The sequence below is a fragment of the Macaca nemestrina genome, chromosome X (assembly GCF_043159975.1).
Source record: "Macaca nemestrina isolate mMacNem1 chromosome X, mMacNem.hap1, whole genome shotgun sequence".
Lineage (NCBI taxonomy): Eukaryota > Metazoa > Chordata > Mammalia > Primates > Cercopithecidae > Macaca > Macaca nemestrina.
In genome coordinates, this window is record NC_092145.1 from 91,553,287 (window position 1) to 91,575,771 (window position 22,485).

The 22,485-nt window shown below is 41.2% G+C and overlaps 2 long non-coding RNA genes across 2 annotated transcripts in view; one reads left to right on the plus strand and one right to left on the minus strand.

Moving 5' to 3' along the window:
• Positions 1–11,048, minus strand: part of LOC139360882 (uncharacterized) — a 77,125-nt gene extending 66,077 nt beyond the window's left edge. The window contains exon 1 of the long non-coding RNA XR_011618425.1: positions 10,847–11,048. This is a non-coding gene — a long non-coding RNA (uncharacterized lncRNA). The remainder of the gene's footprint in view (positions 1–10,846) is intronic.
• Positions 6,562–21,818, plus strand: LOC139360881 (uncharacterized). Its single transcript, XR_011618424.1, has 2 exons — positions 6,562–12,815; positions 15,750–21,818. It is a non-coding gene; the product is annotated as an uncharacterized lncRNA (long non-coding RNA).
• The last annotated feature ends 667 nt before the right edge of the window (positions 21,819–22,485 follow it).

The window sequence follows — 22,485 nt, forward strand, 5'->3', positions numbered from 1 at the left end:
ATCCTCTCGCCTCAGCCTCCCAAAGTGCTGGGATCACAGGCGTGAGCCACCATGCCCGGCCAAATATCTTTTGAGAAGCATCTGCTCATATCCTTAGCCCACTGTTTAATGGGATTGTCTTTTTCTTGTAAATTTGTTTAAGCTCCTCTTAGACTCTGGATATTAGACCTTTGTCAGATGCATAGATTGTAAAAATTTTCTATCATTCTGTAGGTTGTCTGTTCACGCTGATAGTTTCTTTTGTTGTGCAGAAGCACTTTAGTTTATTTAGATTCCATTTGTCAAATTTTTCTTTTGTTGCAATTGCTTTTGGTGTTTTTGTCATGAATCTTGAATGGTATTGCCTAGATTTTTTTCTAGAGTGTTTATTGTTTTTGGTTTTACATTTAAGTCTTTAATCTATCTTGAGTTAATTTTTGTATGTGGTGTAATAAAGGGGTCCAGTTTCAATTTTCTGCCAATGGCTAGCTAGTTCTTCAGCACAATTTATTAAATAGAGAATCCTTTCCTCATTGGTTGTTTTTGTCAAGTTTGTACAAGATCAGATGGTTGCAGGTGTGCAGTCTTATTTCTGAGTTCTCTGTTTCATTCCATTGGTCTATGTGTCTGTTCTTGTACCAGTACCATGCTGTTTTGGTTACTGTAGCCTTGTAGTATAGTTTGAAGTCAGGTAGTGTGATACCTTCAGCTTTGTTCTTTTTTAAAGCCAATGTTAAGAAGAGTATTTCCTAGGTTGTTTTCTAGCAATTTTGTAGTTTGAGGTCTTACATTTAAATTTTTGAACCATTTTGAATTAATTTTTTGTATATGATACAAAGTAGGACCCAACTTCTATCTCCTGCCTGTGGCTTTTATTTCTGAGGTTTCTATTGCCTTCCATTGGTCTATGTGTCTGATTTTGTACTAATACCATGCTGTTTGGGTTATAATAGCTTTGCAGTGTAGTTTGAAGTTGGGTAGTGTGATTCCTCCAACTTTGTTCTTTTTGCTTAGGATGGCTTTAGCTGTTCAAACACTTTTTCGGTTCCTTATAACTTTTAGAATCTTTTTTTTTTTTTTTCCTATTTCTATAAAGAATGATGTTGATAGTTGGATAGGAATATCACAGAATCTGTAAATTTCTTTGGTCAGTCTTGCCATTTTAGTAATATTGATTCTTCCAATCCATTGGCATGGAATTTTTTAAGTGTATTTGTGTCATCTCTGATTTGTTTCAGCAGTGTTTTGTAGTTCTTTTTGTAGAGATCTTTCACCTTCTTGGTTAGCTATATACCTAAGTATTTAATTATTATTTGTAGCTAGTGTAAATAAAATGGTATTTTTGATTTAGCTCTCAGCCTAGACATTACTGGTGTATAGAAATGCTACTGATTTTTTCTACACTGATTTTTTAAATTGCAAAACCTCACTAAAATCACTTATTGGTTCTACTAGCCTTTTGATGGAGCCTTTGGGGCTTTTTAAGATACAGAATTATATTGTCAAGCAAGGGAGATACTTTGACTTCTTTTACTATTTGGATGTCTTTTTTCCCCTCTTGCCTAATTGCTCTGGCTAGGACTTTCAGTACAGTGTCGAATAGAAATTGGGAGAGGGGACATCCATGTCTTGTTTCAGTTTTCAAGGGAAATGAATGGTTCCAGCTTTTGACTATTAAGTATGATTTTGGCTGTGGGTTTTTCATAGGTGACTTTTATTATTTTGAGGTATTTCCTTTCAATGCCTAGTCTGCTGAGGCTTTTTATTATTAGGTGAAGTTAGTTTTTATCAAAAGCTTCTCCTGCATCTTCTGAGATAATCATTCGGTTTTTGTTTAAATTCCATTTATGTAGTGAACTGAATTTATTGGTTTGCATGTGTTGAACCAGCCTTCCATCCCAAAATAAAGCCTACTTGATTATGGTGAATTAACTTTTTAATGTGCCCCTAAATTCAGTTTGTCACTCATTTTTTTTTTTTTTTTTTGAGAATTTTCATGTGTATATTTATCAGTGACGTTAACCTGAAGTTTGCTTTTTCCACTGTTTTTCCATGATCTTGATATTAAGTTGATGCTGGTTTCATAGAATGAGTTAAGGAGGAGTCCCTCCTCCTCAAGATTTTGGAATAGTTTCAGTACAACTGGCATCAGTACTTCTCTAAGAATTCAGCAGTGATTCCTTCTGGTCCAGGGTTTTATTTGGTTGGTAGGTTTTTTTGTTCCTGATTCTATTTCAGAGCTCTATATTGGTCTGTTAAGGGTTTCTACCAATTCCTGATTCAATATTGGAAAATTGTGTGCTGTCAGAAATTTGTGCGTTTCTTCCACATTGCTTAATTTGTGTGCATAGAGTTATTCATAATATTCTCTGAAGATCTTTTGTACTTTTCTGTGACTAGTTGTAATGCCATCTTTGTCATTTCCAATTGTACCTATGTGGATCTTTTCTTTTTTCTCTGTTAATCTAACCAGTGGTATATCATCTTGTTTTTCTTTTTATAAGAACCAACTCTTGATTTCTTTGATTTTTATGTTTATTTTTGCATCTCAATTGCATTCAGTTCTCTAATTTTGGTTATTTTCTACTTTTACCTTTTGGTTTTTAAAAATTCGTATAGGTTCAAAGTTAGACTTTTAATTCGGGATATTTCTAACTTCTTGATGAATGTGCTTAGCACTATAAATATTCCTCTTAATGCTGCTTTAGCTGCATATCAGAGATTTTTGTAAATTGTTTCCCTATTTTCATTAATTTCAAAGAATTTAATTTCTGCCTTAATTTTGATGTTTACCCAGCAATTATTTAGAAGTTGCTTAATTCCTATGTTAGTGTAGTTTTGAGAGACCTTCTGGATACTGATTTCTATTTTTTTTTTTTTAATTGTACTTTAAGTTCTAGGGTACATGTGCACAACATGCAGGTTTGTTACATATGTATACATGTGCCATGTTGGTGTGCTGCACCCAAAACTCGTCATTTACATTAGGTATATCTCCTAATGCTATTCCTACCCCCTCCCCCCTCCCCACAATAGGACCCGGTGTGTGATGTTCCCCTTCCTGTGTCCAAGTGATCTCACTGTTCAATTCCCACCTATGAGTGAGAACATGTGGTATTTGGTTTTCTGTTCTTGCGATAGTTTGCTGAGAATGACAGTTTCCAGCTGCATCCATGTCCCTACAAAGGACATGAACTCATCCTTTTTTATGGCTGCATAGTATTCCATGATGTATATGTGCCACATTTTCTTAATCCAGTCTGTCACTGAAGGACATTTGGGTTGATTCCAAGTCTTTGCTATTGTGAATAGTGCCACAATAAGCATACATGTGCATGTGTCTTTATAGCAGCATGACTTATAATCCTTTGGGTATATCCCCAGTAATGGGATGGCTGGGTCAAATGGTATTTATAGTTCTAGATCCTTGAGGAATCGCCACACTGTTTTCCACAATGGTTGAACTAGTTTACAGTCCCACCAACAGTGTAAAAGTGTTCCTATTTCTCCACATCCTCTCCAGCACCTGTTTTTTCCTGACTTTTTAATGATTGCCATTCTAACTGGTGTGAGATGGTATCTCCTTGTGGTTTTGATTTGCATTTCTCTGATGGTCAGTGATGATGGGCATTTTTTTCCTGTGACTCTTGGCTGCATAAATGTCTTCTTTTGAGAAAGGTCTGTTCATATCCTTTGCCCACTTTTTGATGGGGTTGTTTGATTTTTTTCTTGAAAATTTGTTTGAGTTCTTTGTAGGTTCTGGATATTAGCCCTTTGTCAAATGAGTAAATTGCAAAAATTTTCTCCCATTCTGTAGGTTGCCTGTTCACTCTGATGGTAGTTTCTTTTGCTGTGCAGAAGCTCTTTAGCTTAATTAGAACCCATTTGTCAATTTTGGCTTTTGTTGCTGTTGCTTTTGGTGTTTTCAACATGAAGTCCTTACCCATGCCTATGTCCTGAATGGTATTTCCTAGGTTTTCTTGTAGGGTTTTTATGGTTTTAGGTCTAACATTGAAGTCTCTAATCCATGTTGAATTAATTTTCATGTAAGGAGTAAGGAAAGGATCCAGTTTCTGCTTTCTACTTATGACTAGCCAATTTTCCCAGCACCATTTATTAAATAGGGAATCCTTTCCCCATTTCTTGTTTTTGTCAGGTTTGTCAAAGATCAGATGGCTGTAGATGTGTGGTATTATTTCTGAGGGCTCTGTTCTGTTCCATTGATGTATATCTCTGTTTTGGTACCAGTACCATGCTGTTTAGGTTACTATAGCCTTGTAGTATAGTTTGAAGTCAGGTAGCGTGATGCCTCCAGCTATGTTCTTTTGGCTTAGGATTGTCTTGACAATGTGGGATCTTTTTTGTTCCATATGAACTTTAAAGCAGTTTTTTCCATTCTGTGAGGAAAGTCATTGGTAGCTTAATGGGGATGGCATTGAATCTGTAAATTACCTTGGGCAGTGTGGCCATTTTCACAATATTAATTCTTCCTATCCACGAGCATGGAATGTTCTTCCATTTGTTTGTGTCCTCTTTTATTTTACTGAGCAGTGGTTTGTAGTTCTCCTTGAAGAGGTCCTTTACATCCCTTGTAACTTGGATTCCTAGGTATTTTATTCTCTTTAAAGCGATTGTGAATGGAAGTTTATTCATGATTTGACTCTCTGTTTGTCTGTTACTGATGTATAAGAATGCTTGTGATTTTTGCACATTGATTTTGTATCCTGAGACTCTGCTGAAGTTGCTTATCAGCTTAAGGAGATTTTGGGCTGAGACAATGATGTTTTCTAAATATATAATCATGTCATCTGCAAACAAGGACAATTTTACTTCTTCTTTTCCTAACTGAATACCCTTGATTTCTTTCTCTTGCCTGATTGCCCTAGCCAGAACTTCCAACACTATGTAGAATAGGAGTGGTGAGAGAGGACATCCCTGTCTTGTGCCTGTTTTCAAAGGGAATGCTTCCAGTTTTTGCCCATTCAGTATGATATTGGCTGTGGGTTTGTCATAAACATCACTTATTATTTTGAGATACGTTCCATCAATACCGAATTTATTGAGAGTTTTTAGCATGAAGGGCTGTTGAATTTTGTCAATGGCCTTTTCTGCATCTATTGAGATAATCATGAGGCTTTTGTCTTTGGTTCTGTTTATATGCTGGATTACGTTTACTGATTTGCATATGTTGAACCAACCTTGCATCCCAGGGATGAAGCCCACTTGATCATGATGGATAAGCTTTTTGATGTGCTGCTGGATTCGGTTTGCCAGTAGTTTATTGAGGATTTTTGCATCGATTTTCATCAGGGATGTTGGTCTAAAATTCTTTTTTTTTGTTGTGTCTCTGCCTGGCTTTTGGTATCATAAAATGAGTTAGGGAGGATTCCCTCTTTTTCTATTGATTGGAATAGTTTCAGAAAGAATGGTACCAGCTCCTCCTTGTACCTCTGGTAGAATTCGGCTGTGAATCTGTCAGGTCCTGGACTTTTTTTGGTTGGTAGGCTATTAATTATTGCCTCAATTTCAGAGCCTATTATTGGTCTATTCAGGGATTCAATTTCTTCCTGGTTTAGTCTTGGGAGAGTGTATGTGTCCAGGAATTTACCCATTTCTTCTAGATTTTCTAGTTTATTTGCATAGAGGTGTTTATAGTATTCTCTGATGGTAGTTTGTATTTCTTTGGGGTCAGTAGTTATATCCCCTTTATCATGTTTTATTGCATCTATTTGATTATTCTCTCTTTTCTTCTTTATTAGTCTTGCTAGTGGTCTATCAATTTTGTTGATCTTTTCAAAAAACCAACTGCTGGATTCCTTGATTTTTTGGAGGGCTTTTTGTGTCTCTATCTCCTTCAGTTCTCCTCTGATCTTAGTTATTTCTTGCCTTCTGCTAGCTTTTGAATGTGTTTGCTCTTGCTTCTCTAGTTCTGTTAATTGTGATGTTCGGGTGTCAATTTTACATCTTTCCTGCTTTCTCTTGTGGGCATTTAGTGCTATAAATTTCCCTCTACACACTGCTTTAAATGTGTCCCAGAGAATCTGGTATGTTGTATCTTTGTTCTCATTGGTTTCAAAGAACATCTTTATTTCTGCCTTCATTTCTTTATACCCAGTAGTCGTTCAGGAGCAGGTTATTCAGTTTCCATGTAGGTGAGTGGTTTTCATTGAGTTTCTTAGTCCTGAGTTCTAGTTTGATTGCACTGTGGTCTGAGAGACAGTTTACTATAATTTCTCTTCTTTTACATTTGCTGAGGAGAGCTATTCTTCCAACTATGTTGTCAATTTTGGAATAAGCGCGATGTGGTGCTGAGAAGAATGTATATTCTGTTGATTTGGGGTGGAGAGTTCTATAGATGTCTATTAGGTCCACTTGTGCAGAGTTGAGTTCAATTCCTGGATATCCTTGTTAACCTTCTGTCTCATTGATCTGTCTAATGTTGACAGTGGGGTGTTAAAGTCTCCCGTTAATATTGTATGGGAGTCTAAGTCTCTTCATAAGTCTCTAAGGACTTGCTTTATGAATCTGGGTGCTCCTGTATTGGGTGCATATATATTTAGGGTAGTTAGCTATTCCTGATGAATTGATCCCTTTACCATTATGTAATGGCCTTCTTTGTCTCTTTTGATCTTTGATGGTTTAAAGTCTATTTTATCAGAGACTAGTATTGCAACCCCTGCTTTTCTTTGTTCTCCATTTGCTTGGTAGATCTTCCTCCATCCCTTAATTTTGAACCTATGTGTGTCTGTGCATGTGAGATGGGTCTCCTGAATACAGCAAACTGATGGATCTTGACTCTTTATCCTATTTGCCAGTCTGTGTCTTTTAATTGGACCATTAGTCCATTTACATTTATGGTTAATATTGATATGTGTGAACTTGATCCTGTCATTATGATATTAGCTGGTTATTTTGCTCATTGGTTGATGCAGTTTCTTCCTAGCATCAATGGACTTTATGGCATCTTTTTGCAATGTCTGATACCTGTTGTTCCTTTACATGTTTATTGCTTCCTTTAGGATCTGGTGGTGACAAAATCTGTAAGCATTTGCTTGTCTGTGAAGGATTTTATTTCTCCTTCACGTATGAAGCTTAGTTTGGCTGGATATGAAATTCTGTGTTGAAAATTCTTTTCTTTAGGAATGTTGAATATTGGCCCCCACTCTCCTCTGGCTTGGAAAGTTTCTGCCAAGAGATCTACTGTTAGAGTGATGGGCATCCCTTTCCGGGTAACCCGACTTTTCTCTCTCTGCCCTTAACAGTGTTTCCTTCATTTCAACTTTGGTGAATCTGACAATTATGTGTCTTGGAGTTGCTCTTCTCGAGGAGTATCTTTGTGGTGTTCTCTGTATTTCCTGAATTTGAATGTTGGCCTGCCTTGCTAGGTTGGGGAAGTTCTCCTGGATGATATCCTGCAGAGTGTTTTCTAACTTGGTTCCATTTTCCCCGTCACTTTCAGGCACACCAATCAGACATAGATTTGGTCTTTTTATATAATCCCGTATTTCTTGGAGGCTTTGTTCATTTCTTTTTGCTTTTTTCTCTCTACATTTCTCTTCATGTTTCATTTTATTCATTTGATCTTCAATCACTAATCATCTTTCTTCGATTTGATCAAGTCAGTTACCGAAGCTTCTGCATTTGTCATGTACTTCTCGTGTCATGGTTTTCATCTCTATCAGTTCTTTTAAGGTCTTCTCTGCATTGATTATTCTAGTTGTCCATTCATCCATTCTTTTTTCAAGGTTTTTAGTTTCTTTGCAGTGGTTACGTAGTTCCTCCTTTAGCTCTGAGAAGTTAGATCAACTGAAGCAGTCTTCTCTCAACTCATCAAAGTCATTCTCCATCCAGCTTTGTTCCGTTGCTGGCGATGAGCTGCGTGTCTTTGGAGGGGGAGATGCACTCTTATTTTTTGAATTTCCAGGTTTCTGCACTGCTTTTTCCCCATCTTTGTGGTTTTATCTGCCTTTGGTCTTTGATGATGGTGACCTACTGATGGGGTTTTGGTGTGGGTGTCTTTTCTATTTGTTAGTTTTCCTTCTAACAGTCAGGACCCTCAGCTGCAGGTTTGTTGGAGTTTTCTTGAGGTCTACTCCAGATACTGTTTTCTTGGGTATCAGCAGTGGAGGCTGCAGAAGATAGAATATTGCTGAACAGTGAGTGTTGCTGTCTGATTCTTGCTCTGGAAGCTTCGTCTCAGGGTATACCCAGCCATGTGAGGTGTGATGTGTCGGTCTGCACGTAGTCGGGGATGTCTGTCTGTTTGGCTACTCAGGGGTCAGAGACCCACTTGAGCAGGCAGTCTGTCCGTTCTCAGATCTCAGCTTCCATTCTGGGAGAACCACTGCTCTCTTCAAAGTTGTCAGACAGGGACTTTTACATCTGCAGAGGTTTCTTCTGCTTTTTGTTTAGCTATGCCCTATCCCCAGTGGTGGAGTCTACAGAGGCAAGGAGGCCTCCTTGAGATGTGGTGAGCTCCACCCAATTCGAGCTTCCTGGTGCCTTTGTTTATCTACTTAAGCCTCAGCAATGGCAGGGGCCCCTCCCCAGCCTCACTGCCACCTTGCAGTTAGATCTCTGACTGCTGTGCTGGTAATGAGGGAGGCTCCGTGGGCGTGGGACCCTCTGAGCCAGGTGTGGGATATAATCTCCTGGTGTACTGTTTGCGAAGACTCTTGGTAAAGCACAGTATTAGGGTGGTAGTTACCCGATTTTCCAGGTGTTGTTTGTCTCAATTTCCGTTGGCTAGGAAAAGGAATTCCTTTCCCCCTTGTGCTTCCCAGGTGAGGAGATGCCTCGCCCTGCTTCAGCTCTCGCTGGTCGGGCTGCACCCGAAGACCAGCAACTGTCAGACATGGCCCAGTGAGATGAACCCCGTACCTCCGTTGAAAATACAGAAATCACCCATCTTCTGTGTTGCTCACGCTGGGAGCTGGAGGCTGGAGCTGTTCCTATTTGGCCATCTTGGGCACCACCCCCGAGATGGCTTGATTTCTATTTTTATTGTACCTTGTCTGAGATTGTGCTTGGTATGATTTCAGTTTTTTTTTTTTTTAATGTATTGAGACTTGCTCTGTGACCAAGCATGTGATTGATCTTAGAATATGTTCTGTGAGCAGATGAAAAGGATGTATATTCTGTGTTTGTTGGGTGGAGTGTTCTGCAGATGTCTATTAGGTCCAATGAGTCATGTGTGAAGCTTAAATCTAGAGTTCTTTGTTAGTTCTATACCTTGATGACCTCTGTCTTATGCTGTCAGTGCAGTGTTGATTTCTTCCACTATTGCTGTGTGGTTTTCTAAGTATTTTTGTAGACCAAAAAGAACTTGCTTTGTAAATCTCAGTTCTCAAATGTTGGGTGAATATATATTTAGGACAGATAAGTCTTCTTGTTGGATTGTACCCCTTAACATTATGCATTTCCTTCTTTGCTTTATTTTTTATTGTTTTAAAATATGTTTATCTGATACAATAATAGTAACTCCTTTTTTTTTTTTTTCACGGTCCATCTTCTTCACCCTTTTCTTTTTTTTTTTCAGTCTCGTTGTGTCATTACACGTGAGATTGGGCTCTTGAAACTAAGAGATGGTTGCATCCTGTCTTTTATCCAGCTCACCACTCTACATCTTTTAAGTGGGGTATTTAGCCATTTATTATTCTGGGTTAGTACTGGTTTGTGAGATTTTGATCCTATCATTGTGTTAGCTGGTTGTTATGTAGACTTGATTGTATGGTTGCTTCATAATGTTTGCTTTATGTGCTTAAGTGTGTTTTTGTGGTAGCAGATGTCATTCCTTTGATTCCATGTTTAACACTCCTTAAGTGACTCTCATCATCCTCACTGCTGATTATATGTTGATTATAATGCAGTAGCATGCTAAAAGACACTCCCACCAGTGCCATGACAGTTTACAAATGTCATGGCAATGTTATGAAGTTAGCCTATATTCTCTAAAAAGAGGAGAAACCCTCAGTTCCAGGAATTGTCCACCTCTTTCCCTGAAAACTCATGAGTAATCCACCCCCTGTTTAGCATATAATCAAGAAATAACTGTAAGTATACTTAGTTGAGCAACCCATGCTGCTGCTCTGCCTATGGAGTAGCCATTCTTTATTCCTTTACTTTCTTAATAAATTTGCTTTCACTTTATGGATTCACCTTGAAGTCTTTCTTGCCTGAGATCCAAGAACCCTCTCTTGGGGTCTGGATCGAGACCCCTTTTGGTAACAGATAGGCTCTTACTCAGCTGCATGTCTCCTTTGTATTTCATAGTGTTTTCAGCTCTGGTATTTGGTGCAGTGGTGGGAGAGGTAACCTCCTCTCCGGGCACACTACTGGGCTTTGAGAGTGCACCCTCCAATCACTGGCACTGAGACCATGTTTCTTTTGTTAGGTATTCCAGGCTGTGGGGATCCCTCAAGCAGAGTCCACAGCATGGTTATAGGCCCCACCTCTTCTGGGCTGCCCTTATGGAAGAAGGCAAGCCCCACTCCTATGGCAGCCCATGAGTCCATGCAACTCACTCCTATCCATGATCTGACATTGTGGGCTCCTCTTTTCACTTGAGTACCAAAGACATATTTCAGCTCCACACTCCCAAGCTGGGAACTGCAGCCCTTGGGCGAGCTCAGGCGTTTTTGTTGCCTCCCCAGCTTGGGGCAACTGTGGTGGGGTCTATGGTGGTGGCACTGGCAGAGTGCCTGTCAGGTGACTTGAGTGGGGGTGGCTCCATCCCAGAGAAATCCAGAGCCACAGCTGATTGGAGTAATTACCCAGGGAGGGGAAAGCTGTGTTCTGGCCCCAAGCTGGGGGGCCCTGCCTGGTGAAGAGCAGAAGGGAAAGGGGCTCCTGGGAAAGACAGTCTCACCTCCTCTCCTTAGAGCCATGTACTGAAGGTGCAAGCAAAACAATCAGACTCTTTGTTATGCCCCCAGCCCAAGGGCAGCAAGGGCAAGGTGTCATGGCAGAGGAGCTGTCAGTTGACTCTGGGAACTCCACCCCAAAGAACTACAGAACCTGCTGCAGGATCTGTGATGATCAGCTGAAGGTGGGGTGGCTGTGCTGCAAACTCAAGCCAGAGAGCCCTGCCTGGAGAAGAGCAGGGGAGTCAGGAGTTTCCACAGAAGAGAGTCTGGCCTCCTCTGCATAGGGTAACTGTAGCATGCAGTAAGCACATGAAAGCAATTAAGATGTTCATTCCTTTTGTAGCCTAGGGGAAGCAAGGGTGGTTACCGCAGCAACTGCAATGGCCAAGGGCTTGTCTGTTACCTCTGGGAGTTCCCTCTCAGAGAAATGTAGAACTACAACTGGCTAAAGTAGTGAAGTGGTGATGGGATGGCTTCACTGGTACCATAGGCCAGTGGGCTTTTCCTCCTGGTGTAGCAGAGGTAAGACCCTAAGCCTGTCTGCTTCTCAGCACTATGGTTGCAGCCCTTATTCTGGGGTGCATGGGAGATTCTGGCCTACCTTTTTGGCCAGCTATGACAGCTGGTGCCATGCTTCTCAGGGATCCAAGGACTGTGAAACTCAATGTGTTCTTGAGTGGTGGCTCTTCCCAGACTTCAGGCAGTTGACTGTGCCATTCTGGAGGTAGGCATGCGGGCATGGGGTGTAGGGGAATGGGCAGGGTTTGAGAGTTCTTCTGTGCCCAGGATTGCAAAGGTCCATGGCAGAAATGTGGGTCTCCAGGGGCTCTTAGTCACTCACCCTTTCCCCATGGTAGGTAGCCTCCCCTGGCTCTGTGCCAAACTTTTGTAGGCAGCTGTCTTGCCTTGCTCTTCGCTGTTCTCTGAGGGCAACCAGTGCTTCCATCATGAATCCCAGCTTGGCCTTCTGGACTAACAGCTAGTGTTTACTTGCGACTTTGTCTCCTCTCCCTGAGAGCAGTGCACACTAGCTGCTTCTAATCAGTCATCTTGGTGCTTCTGTTTTTTCTCTTCTAATATAGGCACTGAAATTGCTTTACTTGTATTCCAGTAATTTTTATATGTGAGCGATGACTATCTAGTCCAGTGGCATGAGGGAAACAGAATTTACCAAGACAGTATATATCTGGAAGCAGGAAGAAAGACACAGTTATAGCTTATTTGCTTTATGTCTTTGCCTTCACCTGCTCCTGCCAGCCTGACTCATTTTTCCTAATTAGGATGCCACATTTCCTCCCTGACAGAGCAACAATGACAAACTTTTGGCATGTGGGTATAGGTCTTATCTTCCAACTGCTTCCTGATGACCAGGGGTATAGAGTTGTCCCTACCAAGGATTGTAACATTACATGGGCCTAAATTCTTGGGTTGGGAGTTAAATTTGGCAGAGTTGTTGTGAGACAAATGGGGAACAGCATTTGCAGCCTAAAATTTTATCCTGCTGCATCCAAAGGAGAGCCATGGAGTTTTTTAGTGGCCAATATCCTCACTACAGTAATATCTTGGTTTGAATGTGTTGTATTCTAGAAGACACAAATTTGAGTAGTAAATTCAGGATGCAAGGGATGAAAAGAAGGAATAATAAAATGTCTGTTTGTGATCCCAGGAATAAGAGCAACCAGGAGAACGATCTCCAAGTAGATGCCCATTAATATCATCCTTGTGACACTTTTTTCTCAATTTCAGCCTCTAGCTCCCTGAGGTTTTTGACATGAGCCCACAATATTTCTGACAGATTAACAAAAATGCACATTCTTCTTCAAATGCTACACATATGTCCTCTTGGGCTGCCATAAGCGGATTTAGGCCACAGCAATTTTGGAGAACAATTGGTGCTAGGGAGTTGACCTGAACTTCCAAGGTGTCAGAGATGCATTTGAGCTCGGTGGCAAGTTCGATTGAGAGGATATGGTAAGTATGTGCTGTGAGGATCATACCTTTTATTCTTATACCTAATCCAGTGACAATCCCTGTGCCAGGGAGTAAGGGAATTAGATGGATTGGCCATTTTGCCCTGCTAGAACTGTAAAGCATGATTGGGAAGGACTAATTGGAAGGAGCAATTTGGGTGTCTGGGGCCAAGTAAACTAGTGTATGTGTTCCAGTCCATTTGGCTGGAAGACAAACATAGGCATTGGTTCAGCAAAGGAAGAAAGGTCCCTCAGATTTAAAGCAAGATAATAGAGTTACAGTGAAGAAATGGAGTGTGTTTTGGCCTTCTGACCTGAAGAAGTATTGAGTAGCTAGCATAGTAATTGTAAGAGACTGTAAGGTGTAGATGTTACAATTTGCATTTGGGTGGGTTTTGTTTTCCCTAAACAAATGAATGTGTTGTATGGCTGGAAACATCTGAGATTTAGGGTTGCTAAGTGTGAGAATTTGTAAGTAATTGTTAGGGGAATTTGCAACCTTTCAATTTTGCCATTGAGTTAGGTGAGAACAAATGTCTGGACATGGATGATCTGTACAGAAATGAGAGTTTATATTTTGGAGATTTGGGGCATTGGGATCCACTGGGCCTTATATTCTAACTGGTACCATATTATGTTTTTCCCTTGATATGTATTTTCTGTTGGTGTGATTTATAGTTATGGTGTAATTGCAAAGGAGCTTAGAAATGTCAGCCATGGGGTTGGAGTAATGTTTGTTGTCTGTTGCTTTAAGGCAAATAGCTTGATGTTTAAGTTGTGCTTGTTTAAAAAGGGGGGCTACAACAGGATGTTTGAGTCTACAGTTGTCTCTTGGGTTGGAGGACCAGTCCTTTGAGGGGGTTGTTATTTTTAGCTTGGTTGTGTCATGTATCAGCTTAAATAGGCAGAGAATGCAGCTACCATTCCACATGTATGTTTTTGGGGCTCCATGGAAGTTGGGGGAACAGGAATTTGGAGTGCAAGATGGTGTTAAAATGGATCTAATACTGAGTATAAATAAAAAAATGAAGCGTACGATTTGGGGGCTAAGGGTAAGCAAAGCCAACAATCTTTTGTACACAGAGAATGTTGTTTCTTTAATAGCTTATGGGCCCTTGCAAGCAAGGTATAATCCAGGAAGCTTGGCAAAGTAAAGTTCGTTGTAAGTGTTAACACTAAGTGTAGAGATATCCAAGTAATGAGGATGAAGCCTGACAAGTTAAAAGCGACAAAATATAGTGAAGTCAGGGACACAGGAAAGGAGAAGGGCTATAAAGTGTATAAGAAAAATAGTTAGAAAAACACTTTAGTACCACAGCACATCATCATTGTGGTGTAGTGTATATGACATTACTAGAACAAATATAAAGAAATTTCATCTGGGTGGTAATCTAGAAGTCCTCCTGCAAATAGCAATCATATACTACCTCCCTTGTAAAAGCATTAATATTAAGAGGGTAAAGCTGCTTAAGTTAGGGAGTTGAATAATTGCTTAGAGCCTGTAGTAGAATTCAATAAAAAGAGTAATCTCTAACAATAGTTATCTCTAACAATGTCTCTAAAAGAGACATTGGGCTAATTTCCATCAACCTTAAGGGAAGGTCAAAAATTCGAGGTTGCTGCAGTGACCAGGCAAGGGTATGATGATGGGGTTATTAGAATACTTATTTTTTTTTTTTTTTTTTTTGAGACGGAGTCTTGCTCTGTCGCCCAGGCTGGAGTGCAGTGGCCGGATCTCAGCTCACTGCAAGCTCCGCCTCCCTGGTTTACGCCATTCTCCTGCCTCAGCCTCCCGAGTAGCTGGGACTACAGGCGCCCGCCACCTCGCCCGGCTAGTTTTTTGTAGTTTTAGTAGAGACGGGGCTTCACTGTGTTCGCCAGGATGGTCTCGATCTCCTGACTTCGTGATCCACCCGTCTCGGCCTCCCAAAGAATACTTATTCTTGAAAATGAAGTTGAATGGCAAAGGAGACTGCTATTCCATCCAGACAGAAGAAGACAGTTAAAGCACAGAACAATGAAAACAATGACCACGATGCAGCCCACAGATTCAATTAAGAAGCCGGGGAAAAAGCAAGGTTCATTGATTTTCAGGAAAATAAAGGGAGTAAGAAAAAGAAACTCCTGGTACATGCCTATAATCCTAGCACTCTGGGAGGCTGAGGTGGGCGGGTCATCTGAAGTCAGGAGTTTAAGACCAGCCTGGCCAACATGGCGAAATCTCGTCTCTATTAAAAATACAAAAATTATCTGGGCATGATGGTGTGTACCTGTAATCCCAGCTACTCAGGAGGCTGAGGGAGGAGAATCACTTGAACCAGGGAAGCAGAGGTTGCAGTGAGCTGAGATCGTGCCATTGCACTCCAGCCTGGGTGACAAGAGCAAGACTCCATCTCAAATAAAAAAGAGAAAGAAAGAAATTCCTTTAAGGTGGAGTTGAGAATTAGGGTAAATATCGCCTCAGTCCGAATTAACTCACAGCTGCGTGTAATGGAGGGCTCTTCATTTGGTGCCTGAGCACCTTTGACCCCTGGAGTGATGAATCCATGGGAACCTTGGAGCTTTACACCTGTAGGAATAGTAAGAAGAAATTGACATCACCCAGTTCAGACAGGTTCTCACAGCCTTTTGACCTGCAGGAGAGTTTAAAGACACACCGAGACTCCAGGTGTGAATTTAGAGTGTATGTTCCCTGAAAAGGAGGGATCAGGTTTGGGGCTGTGGAGATTTTAGTAATGGCTAATGGCTTTAATGGACTAAGAATTATAACATATTGTTTTAGGTCTAACATTTAAGTCTCTAATCCATCTTGAATTAATTCTCATATAAGGAGTAAGAAAAGGATCCAGTTTCAGCTTTCTACTTGTGGCTAGCCAATTTTCCCAGCACCATTTACTAAATAGGGAATCCTTTCCCCATTTCTTGTTTTTGTCAGGTTTGTCTTCAGGACATAGGCATGGGCAAGGACTTCATGTCTAAAACACCAAAAGCAACGGCAACAAAAGCCAAAATTGACAAATGGGATCCAATTAGACTAAAGAGCTTCTGCACAGCAAAAGAAACTACCATCAGAGTGAAAAGGCAACCTACAGAATGGGAGAAAATTTTTGCAATCTACTCATCTGACAAAGGGCTAATATCCAGAACCTACAAAGAACTCAATCAAATTTACAAGAAACAAACAAACAACCCCATCAAAAAGTGGGCAAAGGATATGAACAGACAGTTCTCAAAAGAAGACATTCATACAGCCAACAGACACATGAAAAAAGGTTCATCATCACTGGCCATCAGAGAAATGCAAATCAAAACCACAATGAGATACCATCTCGCACCAGTTAGAATGGCAATCATTAAAAAATCAGGAAAAAACAGGTGCTGGAGAGGATGTGGAGAAACAGGAATACTTTTACACTGCTGGTGGGACTGTAAACTAGTTCAACCATTGTGGAAAACAGTGTGGCGATTCCTCAAGGATCTAGAACTATAAATACCATTTGACCCAGCCATCCCATTACTGGGGATATACCCAAAGGATTATAAGTCATGCTGCTATAAAGACACATGCACACATATGTTTATTGTGGCACTATTCACAATAGCAAAAACTTGGAATCAACCCAAATGTCCTTCAGTGACAGAGTGGATTAAGTAAATGTGGCACATATACACCATGGAATACTATTCAGCCATAAAAAAGGATGAGTTCGTGTCCTTTGTAGGGACCTGGATGCAGCTGGAAACTAGCATTCTCAGCAAACTATCACAAGAACAGAAAACCAAACACCGCATGTTCTCACTCATAGGTGGGAATTGAACAATGAGATCACTTGGACACAGGAAGGGGAACATCACACACCGAGTCCTATTGTGGCAAGGGTGGGGGAGGGATAGCATTAGGAGATATACTTAATGTAAATGACGAGTTAATGGGTGCAGCACACCAACCTGGCACATGTATATATATGTAACAAACCTGCACGTTGTGCACATGTACCTTAGAACTTAAAGTATAATAATAATAATAAAAAGAATTATAACATATTGTGTGGAATAATGATTTTCTGGATATAACAGGAGGTCTGTTTGTAAGAGCAGTCTTCCATAAAGAACTGCAAATGGGCTGAGATGGGTTTCTGATTTTGGGGTGATAAAGGACCTTAAGAGGGCAATAGGGAGCAGAGCTGGCCATGACTGTTGGGTTTATTAGTTTTGTAAGATGCCTTTTTATGATTTGATTGGTACTTTTACCTTTCCAGAAGATTATGGATGTCAGGCTGCATGCAACTAGTATTTGATTTGAAGGGCCTTAACAACTTCTTGGGTTATTTGAGAAATGAAAGCAGCACTATTGTCTGACTGCAGTGAGTGAGAGGGCCCAAAATGAGGAATAATGTGGTTCAAAAGGGCCGTGGGGACTTCTGATGCCATGCCTGTTAGGTTTTGATGGGAAAGGCTTCTATCCACCCCATAAAGGTGTCTACAAATATTATCAAGTATTTAAGTCCCTTGCATGGAGGCATGTGTGTAAAATCTAGCTGCCAGACTTCTCCTGGTAGGATCCCTAATCTTTGAATGAGTTGAAGGAGAGGAGGAGGTTTGTGGGCCCCTTCAGGATTGGTTTGGCAGCAGGTGGGGCAAGCCTGTGAGATGGCTCTTAAAGTTTAGGTTATTCCTTTACCGATAAACACTGACTCTATTAAGTCTTGGAGGGCTTAGCTCATAAATGAGTTGAATGGTGTAAGCTGCTTAAAAATTTTCATTGTGAGGCTCCTTGGAGCAAAAGTTTGCCATTAGGGCTTTTTAGCCAGCCCTCCAAGGTATGGGAGAAGCCTTTCTCTAGAGCCCTTTGTATTTCTTCCTGCATATGCAGTGGAGACAGCTGAGTTAGGTTAGCAACTAAAACTGCCTAAAGAGGCAGCTCAGTAGTCACTCTTGCTTATCAGCCTGATTGTTCACAATAGAGATTTTATCATTGCTTCTCTAATGGGCTTTGCAGTGAATGATAGCTGCCTGTGCAGGAAGCAAAATTACCTCTAACGGTTCCATGATTTCAGGAGCATATCTAACTGGAATATTTTGGGCTGTTAAGAGTCGCCTTTCTTGCCAAATGGCTGCATGGGTATGTACTACATGAAAGACATAGGTCAGTCTGTGTAAATATTAAGTTTCATGCATGCTCCTAATTGCAAGGCTCAGGTAAGGGCAATAAGTTCTGCCTTCTGGGCTGAGGTGGTGTCACAGGGTAGGGACCCAAATTCTGTAACCTCAGTAAGACTAACAATAGCATACTTTGATAACTGGGTACCTTCTAACATGAAACTATTGCTGTCTATGAACCAAGTGGCCTCCCAGTTGGTAAGGGGGATATCTTGGAGGTCCAGTCAGGAGCTACAAATTAAATCAATACTTTTTTTTTTTTTTTTTTGTCTGAGACAGGGTCTTGCTCTGTCTCCCAGACTGGAGTGCAGTGGTGCAATTTCAGCTCACCGCAACCTCCGCTTCCTGGATTCAAGTGATTAGCTGGGACTAATCCTCCCGAGTATCTGGGACTACAGATGTGCCACCATGCAAGCTAGTTTTTATATTTTTAGTAGACATGGGGTTTCACCATGTTGGCCAGGCTGGTCTCCAACTCCTGACCTCAGTTGATCCACCTGCCTAGGCCTTCCTAAGTGCTGGGATTACAGGTGTGAGCCACTGCAACCAGCCTTAAATCAATAGTTTCTAAGCAGGAGTGTTTAAGTGATCCTTCCACATTTGGATATGGTAACAGGATGGCATGATTAAGAACTTCACACTGCTTAAAGTTTAATTGTGGTGTTTGTAGAAAGAGTGTTTGATATCTGCATATTTGATTTGTGACCCAGTGAAAGGCCTTTGAGTTTAAAGTATCCACCATTTGGTGTGGGGTATACACTGTTATTCCTTGGCCTCAGCTTGGAGGCCTCCTCAACCAATCAGGCCACAGAGGCTAGTGCCAGGGAAATGGAGTCCAGCCCTGTGTCAACAAATTGAGGTTCTTTGATAAGTAAGCTACTGGTCATTTGGAAGGCCCCAATGGCTGGATTAAGTCTCCAAGGGTAATACCCCTTCTTTCAGGTACAAATAAATAGAAAGTTTTTCTAAGCTATGGTAAGGTCAAAGGTGGGGCAGTTGTAAAAGCTTGTTTAATGGGTTTTATGGTTTTGTTCATTTCAGAGCTCCAGTAAAGGGTTCTTCCTCTGGTCCCCATAGTGTCTCACAAAGAGGGTTTTGCTATGAGTCCAAATTGGGGGGTCCAAATATGACAGAAACTTGGCATTTCCAAGAAGGAGTGCAACTGTTGTTTAGTTGCTAGTGTGCCCATGTTTAAGATGAGGCTTTTGCAGTGATCAGAGAGACTTTTAGACCCTGGGGTTAGTGTAAGTCTCAGAAATTGCACTTCCTGAGAGGAAATTTGAGTTTTAGAAGGAAAAACCTCATAACCACAGGAAGATAACCTCTAAAGAGTTTTCATAGTAGTTAGATATTCTAGGATGAATAGTATTTAATACCTTCAGTTGGACTGCAGATAGGCAGGTCATCAACATATTGGAGCAGGGTGCTATTAGGGGATAGTTGAAGGGTGAACAGATCTTTGGCAAGAGCCTGTCCAAATGGTTGTGAGCTATCTCTGAATCCTCAGGGGAGGCCTGTCCAGGTTAATTGTTGGGAAGTATGAGTGGAAGGATCTCACCATTCAAAGGCAAATAAAAATTTTGAATCTTAATGTACTGGAATGCAAAAGAAGGCATCCTTTAAGTCTAATACTGTGAACCAAAACTGCCAGAAGGAATTTGTCCTAACAGGATGTAAGGGTTCAAAACAATGGGGTGTATAGGAACTACTGGATCATTGATGGCTCTCGGGTCTTGTATCATTCTAGAGGTGCCTTCTGGCTTTTGACAGCTACAGTGGGTGTGTTACATGGGGAATTACAAGAGTGAAATAACCCTGTGACCAGAAATTTTTCTATTAAGGACTGTAAGCCTAATTGAGTTGCAGGATTTAGAGGGTATTGAGATTTCCTAGGGAAAGAATTGAAGTCCTTAAGGATGATCTTTATAGGTCTGCATGCAAATAACATTCTGGAGTGGATGAGTTTCATACTTCAGGGGGATCTTGTTGTAAAATGAAAGGTTGTATGGTATTGGAGCCCTTAGTATTAAATGGTAATAATGCCAGTATTGAGCAGGCCTGGTTGGAAAACTGACGCTAGTTTGAAGTTTTGCCATTATATGCCTCCCAAGAAAAGGGATGGAACAAGTGGTCAAGACCAAAAATAAGTGGGCGAAAACATTTTTTTCCCTAGTTGCATACCAAAGATGGGGTAAAATAACTCTGTTTCAGTTGGCCCTCCTTGCCTGTGAGGAGGATTGAGGACCAAAAGGTAGGTCCAGAGAATTCAATTAGGGCAGTGTAACTAGCTCCTGTGTCAATAAAAAAAAAAATCTCAATTTTATATCCGGCCACACACAAGGTTACCTGAGATTCAGCAGTAGTGATGGAAAATACAGGAGCCTGGATGGCCTCTGGGAAAGTGAGGAAATGGCCTCTCTTGGGGCTTTTTCTTCTCTTTTAAGGTCTCCTCAGCTTTTTCATAATTGAGGAACAAAGTTAAGGGCATTTGCCTTTGCTTTCCTCCCAAGTCGGCCCATAATTGAGACTTGTTTGAGGATGACTACCTATCATAAGGGAGCGAGGAGCATTCCAGTTTCCAGTGTCCCGGTTGCTTGCAGTATTGGCAAAGGCCAGGTGGTGGCGGTAGAAAACCAGGTGACACTCATGGAGGGTTTTGGCCATTTCTGTCAACATGCCAAGGCTGGTTATAGCTATAACAGAGAATGGGACTTTTATTGGTCAATGGGTGACGTCCTGATGCTTGGTCTGTGGTCCGTGGTTTGGGCAGGCAGGTAGCAAAGACAACAGCCATATAATGAGCTTGCTGCCTGTCTCTTTCTCTTTCCTTCCTATCCTGTCAGTTATTGAGGCTTCCTCCCAGTTATTAAAGAATTTAAAGGCCATCTATAGCAAAGTAAGGAAAGGGGTCTGTGGCCTTTGAACTAGTTTTTAAAGCTTATGCCTAACGTCTGGAGAGGCCTAATAAAATGCACAGCCAGAATAGTGAGGCCCTCTTGGCTCTAGAGATCCATATTAGTGCATTTTCTCATAGCTTCAGCTACCCTAGAATGGAATAGGGCTGGGTTTTCATTTGGCCCCTGTGTAACTTCTCTTAATTTAGCATAATTTACAGGTTTAATGACAGGCTTTTTCATCCCCTCAATCAAGCAAGTGATCATGTAATTGTGGTGGACTCTATCAGGGTCTCCTTCTTGACAGCCCCCATCTAAGATCACTATCATGAACAGCTGTTCTTCTTGGGTTCTGAGTTCTGTTCTTCCTGAGTTCCAAATGTTCCAGGCATGGAATTCTTCTGCCCATCAGTGGGCTAGAGACCAAATGTGGGTCTTTTCCTTATGAGTGCAACAGGTGGTAAAGATAACCTAAATGTTTTGCCAATTGAGATAAAAGGAAACTGCCCTTTGAATTTCTTCATAAAATGGGAGGGGTACTAACTAAAAGAGCCAAGATTTGCCTCTATTTCAGACAAATCAGATGTAGGGAATGGGACATGGGCCCTGATGATTCCTATACCCCCATTTGGCCACTTCCCAGAGTTGCAAAACTTTATCTGATGATGGGAGAGAATCAGAGGTGACTCTTGATCTGGTAAGGGGAGGAGAAGTGGTTCTGGGTATAGAGGAGGTAAAGAGGGAGAGACAGAAGGTGTAGCTGAGGAAGGAGGTGTTGAAGGGGAAGATGTGTAGTCAGGGGAAATGAATGGAGAGACCAAAGTAGGGGAAGTTTGGAACATGAGAGTGTAAAAGAGGGGTCATCCAAAATGTCTGAGGAATCTAAGGGACTTAAGACTTTTGCCAGTCTCATTCTACAATTGTCTCTAAAGTCTAGGTTTTTTTTTTTTTTAATAGAAACATAAACTTGAACATAGGGCACCTCAGACCATTTGGAAGAGTTATGGCAAAAGAGACCAAGCTGTAAAAGAATATTGGAGTCTAGGCTTCCATTCTGGGTCCAGTTCAATTTCTGTGGGAGGTGGTAAGGAGGCCATACTGCGTTGCAAAGAAAGATTAGGTGTTTCTTTCTGTGGGGTTGAGGGTCAAATTTGTCCCAGTTATTCAAAATACAGTCTAGAGGTGAGTCTACAGGAATAGATGGGGTTTGTGGGATGAAAAAGCATGCCATTTTGGGGCAGTTCCAGTTGGGGCATGAACCACACTTTCTCTCAAGACATCTCTCCGAAATGAAAAGAAGGTTCTGTTTATGTCGACTGAGGGACTCAGGGTGCACTTTCTAAGGGAGTGTCTCAGCCATTAGAAAAGTCCTCTTGGCTGATCAGAGGCCTCATGCTGGATGGCCAGTCGAGGTACTCATTTATGCTGGGTGATCAGCTCAGGTTTGAAGAAAAAGGGTAAAGGAAGATCTCTGTCTGGTGTTGACCCAGGAGAGCGAGTAAAGGGAAGACTCACTGTTCTGAGGCTCTCTGAGATCACCTGATTTAGCACATCCAGAAAAGGATGAATGGCTGACTCCACAGGAGAATTTAGAGTGAGAAAGAGGGTCTGAGTCAC